The sequence below is a fragment of the Camelina sativa genome, chromosome 12 (genome assembly GCF_030686135.1).
Source record: "Camelina sativa cultivar CO46 ecotype springtype chromosome 12, ASM3068613v1".
Taxonomy (NCBI): domain Eukaryota; kingdom Viridiplantae; phylum Streptophyta; class Magnoliopsida; order Brassicales; family Brassicaceae; genus Camelina; species Camelina sativa.
Window position 1 is genome coordinate 5695906 of NC_141891.1, and position 11878 is coordinate 5707783.

The following is an 11878-nucleotide window of genomic DNA, read 5'->3' on the forward strand; positions in this document are numbered from 1 at the left end:
TTCAATTAGGGGTGGGTGTTTATTGACTAGATCTCGGGCAGGTATTTCAGATTTTCAAGTTTTTGGATCTAGAGAAATATGATCCTTTGGATATATTTAGGTTTCTAATTTGGGTTTGGATAAACATCCATTGAATTTGGGTATTTTTGGGTTATATTTGAAACCTCAAAATATATTTCAAGTTTACGTCGGGTTTAGATATTTTTATCCGAACTAAAGTACAAACAAAAAAAACCCGAGATCAATCTGAATTCAATATTTACGTTTTTTAACATATATCAACAGCTATTCCGAACCAAAAGAATTTATAAATTAAGGTCCTATATTTTCATTGTCAAATATGGATATAGTTAGTAGATGCAACCAAAACTGAAAATAAACACAGAAATTAAAAAAGAAAAGATATCGATCTTATACATTTTATATAGATAGAATGTATGTATCATTAGCACAACTGGTGGAAATAATTCATTGATGAATAATTGTCCGTTTGCATTTCTATTGTCTGAAACTCCTGAAATAATACAGAGAAACATCTAGAGATATTTTGTTTTTTCTACGACTGTCATATTTGTTAATTAATTAATCATACCCCTCTACAAAATAATTTTCTGTTAGATTTTATATTCTATTTGTATGAGCTTTTTAGCTGGTCATGCAGTAACTTAGAAAAATCTATGCATGCAGTAACTTACAGTTTTTTTTACCGTACCAAATAATCTTACGTCAAAAAGAAAAATATACATATAGCTATTAAAACAAAGAAGAGAGGGGGGGGAAAAAGATTTTTTTTAAAACTGGTGGTTTAGCGATAAATGGAGTATTTTTGCATAAATAAGGGTCAATTCTGACAACTGACGATTCTGAACTGACAAGTGACTAATTGTGTCAGCTCTCTCTCTGTCGGGACCACACACACTCTCTCAACTCAGACTTAAAACACTTTTTCTACTCTGTGTTGTGTTGCTATTACGGAGGACGTCCTCTCTCCGTTTTAGTCCTGTACGGCGCCGTTTCGATTTTTCTTTTAGGTCCCCACTTTGGATACATCACATGTCCTTCACTCTCCTCATAGCCGTAAGATCTTGTATATTTGTACGAGATCCCACGGTTATGATTCTATTTATACGAACCACCACAATCTCTCTTCTTTCTCTTGCGGGTCCTCCACGGAGCATTCTTCATAAATGTCGATGTATTTGGGTTTATGTATCTTTCAATTCATGTATTCACATCATTACGCTTCCTTCTTCTTCTTCTTCTTATGATGTCATTTGTAATTTTATATGTTGTGTTACTTTTACACCTGATTTTTTTTTTTTTTTTCGAGTGCCATTTGGATATTTTCATTTGACTTTTAAAGCTACGTTTCTCCACTATGGAGTTCAACATATGACTCTCTTTTTTTTTTCCTTAAGTGTGCTATATTATCGCTGCGTATTTTTTGTGGTAACTGAAATTTCTAATATTTAATCATTTCGGTCTAGAAATATTACGAAAATAAGGGACGTATATATAAGACTTATTTCGATAGCTTTTCAACGGCACTATGCCATACATATATTAGGTTGAAATGGATAGATTGTATCAATTGGTTTGAAAGAGACATGACAATGGGAAGAGTTTTCATTATAGTCTAAATACAGAAAATACAGGTAAACATTATATTCTGTAACTCTGTTGAGAGATAACAAAGATGGCGATCACGGCCGGGATCTACGCAATCAATGATAATATATCATCCGTATAATATTTTTAGAATATTATCGTTTAAATAACTGATTTTTGTCGTTTAATTTGACGTTACAATAAGCATTTGAATATCATTGTTATTTTACCACGTGAGTCTATAAAATTTAGATCTTTAGAGTTTCAGTGTTAATTTTGCGATGATCTATCTATCTTTGTAGATGTCATGTTTTAACATAATCCATTTAATGCATGATTTAACTTCGGTTACCAAAAGTACTAACATTACCATCTATCAAAATCACCTTTGCCTAATTACCATATGGTTTGTTTGTTGCTGATTGATATATATGAGATTCCCCATTGTTTACCTTTTACAATCATATAAAGGGCACTATATATATATTATCAGCTCTTTTAAATACTTTTCAGGCAATGGTGATTTATAAAGAGCTTTACTTGATGACCAATAAATAGTACTAGGCAATGCAATAGATTAAAAGAAAGTGTCTCAGTGGTTGGCTTTTTCATTGATACTAGAAAGGGAAAGGTACTAGTTGTAGAGACAAGTTGAAAACTCTACACACAACTACGAAGCGAAGAGTTTGTATGACACAAGTGGGAAATTAACCAAGAATTTTATTTTATGCATCTACATATCATTTTAATTAAAATCAATCCTACCTTTGATCTACGGCCATTATATAGCATAACATTTTAGTGATAAATAAACATGTCATTAAATTTCTAAAAGACTAAATCTTTTATATTCATCTACATATATTTTGGTTGTCAACACTCACATATATATAGGTACACATTTATTTTATCGTAGATTTAATTTGAAGTTTTCCTTTATAAGTTTCTCATATTATTTCATTTGAGATATTTTAAGTTTCTGCATATAATATATTTTAATAAATACAAAAAACCTTTAGCCCAATATATAAAAACTAAACAAACTAGTATATTTGATATAAATTCATGTACAATGATTTTTTTATTTAACTAAATAAAAATCACATTTAAATATAATTCCAGAGTAATAAATGTTAGTATATAACTATGAGGATTGTATATTTATATTTATATATGTAAAGTATATGATATATATGTTTTAAATGTTTAGATAAGTTCGAAACCCGTGTAAGGCGCAAGACAAATATCAAATAATTGTATGAATGTATATAGACAAAAAGAAAACCAACAATTTTTAAAAAAAATCAAACTATTTAAAAATCAACATTGCAACAAAGATAATTTAGAAAAAAAAAAAAAGAGATAAGAGTTGGAAAAAAAGGTAAGAAGAAACAAAACAAAAAACAGTAGAATCTCTGTTCAACAAAATTACAAAACTAATTTGACCTCAAAAATAATTATGCAGTGGTGACAACTTCACTGACGTAAAACCCTCGCTTTAATTTGCCTCACCATACCAATGTATATTTGTGGATATACACACATAGATACGATATTTTGATCCCTTTACAGGTTAAATTTTGCAACAAGCAGCTTTGTATAGCAATAATGTATATGATTTGTGAATACACATATATGTAGATCGAATTAAATGATAAAGTAAGTATGTAGTGGATCCTTTTCGATCTCCACACTATGCATGTGCCCATTATTCCATTTTTAGACACTTATAGTCTTTCGTAGATAACTTAAAATATAACACATCTCAAAACCATATAGCTATCTTCTTCCCCACTTTACAAAACATTGTGCAGATGGAACATCACTGTTCACAAGATTTTTAAAGTATGAATATAAAGGCATATATAAATGAAGCTTATATGTGTATATATTTTATTTATTTATACATATATATATATATATATATATATATATATATGCACCATATTTGTATATAACGGATGGGCTTCGATTGGAATGATAAGCTTAATTAAGTTCAAATGTATTTTCTTTGTGCTTTTGGATCCTTTATATAACCCATGCTAACTCAAAATCTGCAACTACCATGTGGATACCAAAGTCGTATAGAATGCACAAAATTATATATTGCATTGTGCTACAAAGATGCAACCAATGGATTATGTTAACTTCCTATTTGTTTTTCAAAGATACAACTACATTTTCTTTTAATATCAGCTTTTATTTTAGATTTACCACCGTATATTCGGATTTCGCTAAAGCGTCCACAATAGATAAGTGACAGAAGCCGAAGCCCTAATATCAGTCTGAATTAATAGGATAAAGTGTCTATGAGTAAAATAATAATTGTGGTTGATTTCTGTATGGAATGATACTAACAAAATGTCTCGAAATCATATGTTTACTATACCGAACCTTTCCGTTTTTGATACAAATTATATAGTTTACGAGCTCTATAGCTTGATAAATCCAACCAATACCTGCACGAGAGGGTAATATACTGAATTGATTATAGCTAGCATTGTATTGAGCAATTATTAGCAAATGAATTTAATAAGTAGTTCGGTCGGCGATGCGATGCACATAAATTACTAAAAAGATATTGGAAAATGACTCGGCTAAACACCATTTCGGTCTCAACCATTCGAGCAAAACTTTTCCAAATCTGGAAAAGAAAGACAGATTTGAAAAAGGTAGAAATTATTTTATATTAAAATAACAAAGAAATATATAATATATGGTTTAACGAAGGAATAATCATAGGAGAAGGTAAAATATTCGAAGTTAATGACGAATTAATTATGATTTAATAGTATACTATACTATTTTTCAGTTGGAACTTGACAGATCAGTTAAAGAACTGCACTTTTTAAAAGTACCAGCGTTTAACAACATGTGTTTGGTTGGTCGCAATAGTTGCTTTTTCTATATGTACAATTACACATATACACGCAAAGCGCTAGACGTGTGTATTTAAAATCAAGAATACATAGTATATATACGATCAATATATACATAACGCAGCCTCATATAAAAGATGATAATATTATTAATTAGCTGTATAAACATGACTATAATATAAATTAGATATGATCGCTGATTCATATGAAAAACTAAATTGATAAAGTAATGTGTAATTATTGTCTATTAAGTTAACCTATACGAAAGCTCAAAATCATTTTGTGTATGTAGTATAAGTGGTTTCATACTTTCATCCAATGAATGAAGCAACTGGTTTTTGGAAAATACTCCAAAAAATATTGACTTTTTTGTTTGGTATAGTACTGATTCTTTGTTTTTGTTTATAAAGGGGGGTTTTAATTAAAATTTGAAATAAAGGCTGTTTTTATTTACAAAAAGGTCGTCTTGTTAGGCGGTATCTCATCGTCAAAAATTAACATTATCGACATCACACAAATTTTGTTACGTTGTTTTTAAAAAATATTGAAACTTATATTATAATGAATTTGATTTTAATATGTTATATATACATCTTGACTAATGAATTTGATTTTAATATGTTATATATACGTTTTTCTATCAACAGTTATGTTAGAAATTTATATTGAAAATGAGATTAAAAAACGTGAACAAACTATTTATTGCCAAATAGAATGGAGATAGAATGTTGACAAAAGAAAAAAAAAATGGAGTTAGAAAAATATAAAACCTAATACATGCTGCGCTAACTAAACAAAATTCGATCCGGCCCGTCCCAAAATTGACTCGATCAGTTGAGTTGACCAAACCAAATGCTCTAGCTACAATGTGATTCTATCGAAATTAATGGTTAGGAAGAGCCATAATCTCATTGAAACTTTTAATCACATTAACCAATCTATTCATATGTAAATTTTTACACAGCAAATTCGAATTTTGATGAATCACACACATCACATAAAACACAAAAAATTAGTCTGTATTTCTATTTCAAACAATAAAGCATAGTCATGAATTATCGTGATCACATTATAACATAATGACATGGAAAAAGTGATTGACAAAATTGGAAGGAAAAAGAAGACAAAGTTGGAAAGAAAGAGGAACAAATCGAGTCATGAAGCACGTGATGCATGGGGGTTACGTAAAAGTAAAAAGTGAAAAAGAAGAATATATCAAGAAATGTTAATACACGTAAGTAGCCAGCTACTTCCTATTGTACACACAGCTCATCGTCCACACGAATCCAATCCAAGCCAAGCCATAGAAAACATCATTTTGTTCATATCAGGAATAGGTACTCTTTTTATTTTTTATTTTTTTAAAAACTAAGTTTCTATTTTCTACGCTCTTTTTTTTTATAGTAATTAACAAAACATTATTACTCGGGGTTGTGTATTTTACGCACGTTGGAAGCATTTATATTGGTAATCAAAATCTTAATTATTCAAAACAATTAGCACAATAGTTTTGACCTACGCTAGTAACGTTCTGAATTTTCTAAACAAGTGTTATACAAAAAAAAAAAAAAATACTGTTTTAACCTTGTTTATTTTCCGATCTAGATTTGATCATCAAGTTGAATCATATATGCACACATGCGGACACTGACACAAATGTATATATATAAATATATATATATATATATAAGGAAAACATACATATACACTTTTCTTTTCTGTTTATGCCACCATATATAGACTTTTTGATAAGGAAAAAGTACATATCATATGATACCATAAATAGAAGCATTTTTAAGGCAAAGACTGAGATAAAATAAATAAAAATGGAACGCACACGCTCGGCATCTTCCACACGTATGTCCCACGCTCCTCTCTGTTTCTTAGTGTCACACTAATCAGGCTTTAAAAGTTCTTAAATACGAATTAATTAAATGGTGCATGAGGATCGCACATGGGTCTAATACGATATTAGCTGTGCTGTTTTGTTTAATTATTTATTAGCTGTGCTGTTTTAATTAAGCTACTTACCGTTGACTAAGTGACACGTGAGGCTGCGGATACAGACGTGTCCTAGTTTTGACGGCTCTAGAAAGTATCAGTTTTGGTAGATAGATTGTATAACTCCTTTCCTTTTTTTTATTTTTTTCAGTATCGGTTTTGATTAATCTTTTTGCCTTTAATCAGAAAATTATTTTGCAAGTATATATCTTATTAACATATTTCGATTTAAATAATGCATTAAGTTTAACCAATCACAAAATGATATAAAAATAATTCAAAATTACATTTTTTATACGGTATAAAAAGGTTTATACGGTGCAAAAAAAAAAAGATGTTTGCTATAAAAATTTATATATAATTTGAATTTGTTGACGCTATAGAAATGATTTATGTAGTATCTAAAAATATCAAATATATATTTTCAAGTATAAATTTTAAGGAAAAAGATGGCTAGCTACATGAAGTATAGAAGAATGCATGGTCACACATGCCAAGTATAATATTGTATTCTCAACTACACGAAGTATATGTATTGCATGACCACATGCATGAACTATCTGATGTTATGTGCTCAACACCATAGACATACAATCTGGTACACCGGTCGAATGATTCCGGCGAAGACCGACGTTGACTCCGCCGTTGACCAACATTGACCAAAAAAGTTATATTTTAATTTTTTATATTAAACAAAATAATAAATTATTATATTAAATTATTTATGGTTTTTCATGATTAGAAAACATATTCTATTCAATATCCAATTATTTATATAACTCTAATGTATTTTTGCTTATAATTAGTTACTTTTTATTTTTAAAGCTAAAATAATAGTTAAATAAAAATAATTAATAATTATTTTCAAAACATATATAGATTTTATCTTGATTTTAGGATATGTTTGCAAAAGGATATAGAATAAGAGGATTATTTCAAATGCCCTTATATTATATATTGAAAATAATTATGTATCTTTAATTTTATCTGTTAAAAGTAAATAATATTAATTTTTTTGTTATTGTTTACATGTTATTAGGAGTAAGTAATTTTTTTTATACCAAAGAGTATCTAAAATTTTGTATACTCTTTACCATGAAAATTTTAAAGTAAAGAGTCATATACTCAAATCTTTTGCATATTATTTTTTAATGAAAGTAGTTGAATTTGATTTTATTGATTCTTGTAGTATTTAAAATTTAATAATTTGATGATCAGAGATTTATATATATAAAATCATTAATAATTACATATTATATATATATATATATATATATATTTCTTGAAAATATTGATTAATGATTTTATTTAACTATTATTTTAGCTTTAAAAATAAAAAGTAACTAATTATAAGAATGAATAGATTAGAGATATATAAATAATTAGATATTGAATAGATTATGTTTTCTAATCATGAAAAACCATAAATAATTTAATATAATAATTTATTATTATTTTTTTAATAAAAAAGTACTTTTTTGTCAATGTTGGTCAACGCCGGAGTCAACGTCGGTCTTCGCCGGAATCATTCGACCGGTGTACTGGATTTTATGTCTATGGTGTGACCACATAACGTCATATAGTTCATGCATGTGGCCATGCTATACATATACTTCGTGTAGTTGAGAATACAATATTATACTTGGCATGTGTGACCATGCATTCTTCTATACTAGCTAACCATCTTTTTTCCAAATTTTAAATCTAACATTTTTAAAAATTACCAACTAAAAACAGAATTCTAACTATTAAACTTGTGAACCCAACATGACACAAACAACGAACAAAGATGTGAAAACAAGAGCCAAAAGGGTGCGTCTTTACGGCATTTCTTACATTTTCAAAGATGAATCAGCAATGAGTTTAAAGCCATAAAGTTTGACTCGTTAATGCAATCATATGAATAAACAATCCAATTTATCAATTGTGGTGCGATGAATCAGTAACTAAATGTTTGGTCCTACCTGGCAATAGATTTCGTTTCATTTTTAAAACAAATTAAAGCTTATAATTTTCCTCTTTATTTTCCTTTTGACAGTGCTTTAGTGGGAATCGTACGTGGTGCCTCTTCGGTTTTGCAGATGAGCAAACATGTAAAGACTATATGGCCATATGGGAATGCAATGCTCTCAGACGCGAATTTGAATATATTATGGAACGCTAGTCAGATGTACGTTATTAAAACCCATTAACAGAATAAAAGAAGAAATTGTGATTGTTTTCTATTCGCGTTATATACACAAAATTTTAAAAGTCTTGCATTATAACTTTGAATTTTGAGGATTAACACACAATCACACAGGTTCTTTGTACCTGTTTTTCATGTTTAACTTACGGTTGATATAAATCATAACGTATACGATATTTGTTTGGTAGAACTTTCTGTTTGTTATGCTATGTGTGTCATGTACTCATGTTTTATGCATTTTTAATCAATCACATATCATTATATGTATTATATAGCCTAGTAGTTTGGCAACTAAAATGTCGTCTAATTGGCTTGTTTATGGAGGAGTTTTACAAGCAACGTAAAAATATAGTCCGGAAAGTCAAAATCTATGTTGTTTTCTTCTTACGCAGAGACGATTAAATATGCTTTTAATATCTTCGGTGAAAGAAAATGTTGTGTATACGTTTGTGATAGTCTCCGGTCATATTTTGCCTTATAGAGCAACGAAAGCCTCTTCGATAGTCTCCGGTCATATTTTGTGTGCGAAGTATGTAATATATGGAATCGTTGTGATGACCACTAAACAGTGTCTCGTAACATGTTTACCAACAAAATAAAAATAAAACAAACTAACCAGTGTCATAATCGATTAAAGTAGACAGTCATTTGAATTTCTAAATATCGTAAACTTCGTACACGATAGAAATAATATAATGCTTTTGTGGATTGGCAAACCATATATAGTAGTAGTACAATAATATATTTTCTAATAATGTTAAAGATATAAAGTTTAACAATTTGAACCAAAAGAAAGAAAATTAATTTATGTAGTTAACTAAATCACACATTGATACGAAGATTCGATTAGTTTTAATGATGAAAACGAGATTTGGATAAGATTTGGAGGGGTCGATATAATTTAGTCTTCTCCGTTTCATTATAGTACTCTCTCCGTTTATATAAGATTTGGAGGGGTCGTTATATTTTAAAACGGAGAGTACTATAATGGTTTAATCAAAATTTTTAATTTTGAATATTTTTGACCGTCAAAGGGATTTCTAGAGTTAATCGTATTTAAGTCAGGAGATATTTAAATTTGTTAAATTTCCTTAAACAATATATAAAAGTAAGATATATAGAAGTAGGATATATATTGTTAGGTAAGATCAAAATATTGTTTAGTTTAACAAAAATCACAGTTTTATGTTTAGGGTTACCGAACTTGGAAGATTTCTCGAGTTAAAATATTTTGTTTTATTTGTGTATATCATCTTTTATTCCTTCAAATGCTATTATTATTTCCGATTGGGTTTAAAGTGGATTCATTGCTATTGCTATTATTAATAATTAATTATGAATAATTGAATAAATAAGCGATATAAGATCTAACAGTAATCAAAGTAGACCCGTAAATATCAAAATATTATCAAATGTTATACTTAAATTATTAATATGTCAATTCTATAACCAACTAATGACCTATATAACTATTATATGGTCTACCAAAAATAAGTCATGTACTTCCCTTTTATTAAAAAGGGGATGTTTTCAAGTTTCTATGCAACCTTTATATTAGTTTAGTATTTTATATTATGCAGTATTGTTTCTGATTGGTTGAACTTGTTAAAATAAAAATTTCCTAATTTGCATACTTTAGTTAAAACATCCTATATTTTGAAACGGAGTGAGTATTAGTTTTTGAAATCACCTGAAATCAATGAGATAAAAAAAATTATTACTTTTCACATCAAACCTTTATGTAAGGAACATACATCTGCAATTTAAATCGCATTCCGGTTTAGAAATTTGGTTTTGGTTCCGTCCAGCATTTCACAGTTTTAAAAATATACTCCTTCTGCCCCACAAAGATTGATGTTTTGTAAACTTCAAGAAGTAATCATTGAAAATATTTAAAATTTTGAATTGTTATTGGTTTAAAATTAAATAATATCTTTTTAGTCAAAGAAAAAAATATATTTAAACTTAGTAATCATTGTTTTCTTAAAATGTATAATATTCCAAAATATCAATTTTTATGGACAGAGGAAATATAATTTAGAAATACTAAACACAATTGTAATTTCATCTAGCTTAGTCTATTTGTATTTGTTCGGTTTTAGTTTATAACAAAAAACAATTTTCAGTAAATAAAATATGGTCATACATCTATCTCTTATATGTTATGTTAGGTCAAGTTCCCTAATCAACCATTTCAAGATGATAGTTCTTTAACCCATTAATCTCTACAAAACCCCACTTTGAAATCAAACTTTATTAACCTCCAACTCAAAGCCAAGTGATAAACATACTCCATGTTCTATATATTATAAGAAATTTCATCTTCCCTATGTTGCAAAACTTGTAACACTAACAAAACTTAATTATGATCTATGAACTTTCAAATATCGAAAATTTGGGTTGAAAAACGCATAAAATTTGAGTGTTGTACATTTAAATTCGTCTTTTTGCTTTTATTCAATTCACTTTGTTTGTTTCTTTTGGATTGGTGTCTGTCTCAACGGAATAACATACTACAACTACGTTCTATGGTATACATAATCATCATGGTTTAGTTATCTGTCAATTTTTTTACTGTCGGAAAATGCATTTTTAAGATGTCGTAAAATATCGAACATAAGGTAATAATAATCAATGACATGCGTTACTATTTTCGTTTGCCCACCTAGATTTTGGTCAATAGCAAACGTGTGGTGTGGGGTAATATATACTTTTTCTCTCATGTAATGATACATGCTTTTTAATTGTATATAGTTAATAGTAATATTATATGATATCTTGAGTATCTAAATTTAGTTAGTGATCTTACTTAATCAAATCAAACAACATTGGTCAACTAGATTGGGACCACTGGTGAGTTGAAATTAATTCTCAGCTATCTAAGTATAATTGAGAGTTGACTTAAAAGAAAATAAGAATGTTATCTGATGTACTAAGGAATAAGGAATTAGTGCAAAAATTATATAATAGCACAATTCAGAGTGTATAAGATTTTCTAAAATGAGATAATGGAGAATCTAATGATGCTTAAATCGCTACTTCCCACACGGACATATTTCAGTACAATATGATGGTTTATTTACTCTATTGTCCAACATTTGTTTGCCGGCTTCATTTTTGTTAGTATTTGTTAGTACTTCATAATATGCTTATCAGCCTCTTTTTCATATTCTCTTGGGTCCTTACAAAAAAAAAAGATAAA